Consider the following 2,206-nt stretch of genomic DNA (forward strand, 5'->3'; position numbering starts at 1 on the left):
TGCGGTTTGAATATTTAACGTGTTTTGTAACCTGAGGCAGATGGCCGTCTCCTCCCATCCCCAACAGCTATTACATGCTGTACATTCTACTGTAAACATGACACAATGAATTCAGCTTTGTTACATGCAGAGAGTTAAGAGGGGCGTGGTCGGTTTGTGGGTGGGGGCTTGTAAATTGCAATGTAAGTCGTTGACAGTCGAGACGTAATTATTTGATTTATTCATTAATATTTATCATAATTGAAAAACAAAGAATAAATCACTTGCATAGTTTTGTGTCATTCCGTCACGATGTATCAGGTGATGGGAACACGTGGATCACCGACGTGCATGTAGGACTGTCCTTGTATCGCTGGCGGGCAGTATGTAACAAGGGAGGATACGCTTGTGTCAGGAAACAGACGCAGCTGGAACTTCGTATCTATGATCTATGTACAATCACATTTCCTTGTAGACAGACTTGACCTAGAAGGAAGGTGTGTCTTATTTACCCACAGCTTACCCCCAAAAGCCAAGTTTTTGCGACAACTGAAAAAAACAGCAATAAAAAACAAACAAACCAAAAATACCCCAAAAAAAAAAAAAATAATAATAAAATGAAAAAATAAAAATAATAATAAATAAATAAAAAACAACAACCACAAACAATAAAACACCCAATAAGCAAAACAATAAATCCAAGGAAAATGACAAAAAGGAAAAGGACTGACTGACTTAAAATTTAAAAAATTAATAGCAATATATATACAAATCACACACCAACAACAGAAAACCTGTGGAAGATCTTCCTCACAGCTGGAGTTTTCACATGTTGAGAACAATATCTGATGGTATGGTTACGAGCAACAGTACATGTCAAGAGCCGGGGTGGGGGTTGGGGTGGGGGTTTCAAAGGCATGTTGACCCAATCAGTTGGCAGTCGACCTTGTGCCACTAAACTTTAGATACAGGCCTGGGGTAGGGCATTCCACAACACATTTAATCTGTAAACCAAACCAGTCATCATATCATCATTATTTGAACTTAAATATCAGCACAACAGTTCTCCCGAATGCCAATCTACTGAGATATTCTCCTCAAATTTTATATATCCGTTTCAAAGGATAACGTTTCCCAAATTTCATAGTTATCATCACGGAGACAGTTCTTGCATTACAATTGACATTATTTAACATTTTTCACTTTTGAACTTTATTGTGACACTGATATGTCATCATTGAAGTATGCATTGTAAAAACGTAGTTTACAGTGTTTGGTATTTGCCAGTGGGTCACTTTGTGTGTCAATTACTATCATTATTTTGTCTGTATTAAACTTTATTAGTGGTGCCAAGACCTTCATCATTTCGGACTAGTATGTCAATAAGGTGAGGTGAGGTGAAATTGGGTTTAACGTCGTGCTTGAGAATATTTCGCTCATATGACGACGTGCATGCGTGTGTATGTGTATGTGCGGCTGCTTGTACTAGCCCAGACTTAAGCTGGTTTTATAGTGCTAGCCCACTGAGATACCATGCCGCAGTGAAGCATGAATACCCCACTCAGACACAGTATACTGACTCCGAGCCGACCAGTCCTTGTTGTACCCATTAATGCCGAGCGCCAGGCAGGGACCAACAAGTACCATATTTTAACGTTTTTCGCATGACGCGGTCGGGGATCGAACCCGCGACCTTCCGCTCTCCGGGCGGACGCTCTAACCACTACACCACGGAGGCGGTCTGTCAATAAGGATGACGAAGAAGATGAACATATCATTTAATACTTTAAACAGCTAGGAATACTTTACGGCTGGTACTATTGGTACTACTGTTATATAAATTACGTCATTGTTGCAAAATTGAAATGCGTGGTTCTGCCAGGAATCTCAAGACAATAATCATTGAATCATGCGACATTTTACAGCAGAGTGAATAGTTAATTACGCGTATTGGAAGCGGACATAAAATACGTCTCAAATACGGTGTGAAAGAGACATCATTTGAGGTCAATGAAACGAATTCCTATTGTACACCAGTCTCATCAGTACGCAGAGGTCCTCATATACGGTAAATATACTGAACTTGCAACACAAGCCTTATATGTGTAATATAGTATGCGGTATAGTCCGTTTGGCTTAAAAGCGGACCGATGAATTGCAATTTAACTCGAAAACTGATAAACATGTAATGATCAATGAAACGCTGATCATAATCAAAACATCAGAC

This window comes from Haliotis rubra, unplaced genomic scaffold (genome assembly GCF_003918875.1).
Source record: "Haliotis rubra isolate DU_JTF1 unplaced genomic scaffold, ASM391887v1 Scf1, whole genome shotgun sequence".
In the NCBI taxonomy this organism is placed as follows: domain Eukaryota; kingdom Metazoa; phylum Mollusca; class Gastropoda; order Lepetellida; family Haliotidae; genus Haliotis; species Haliotis rubra.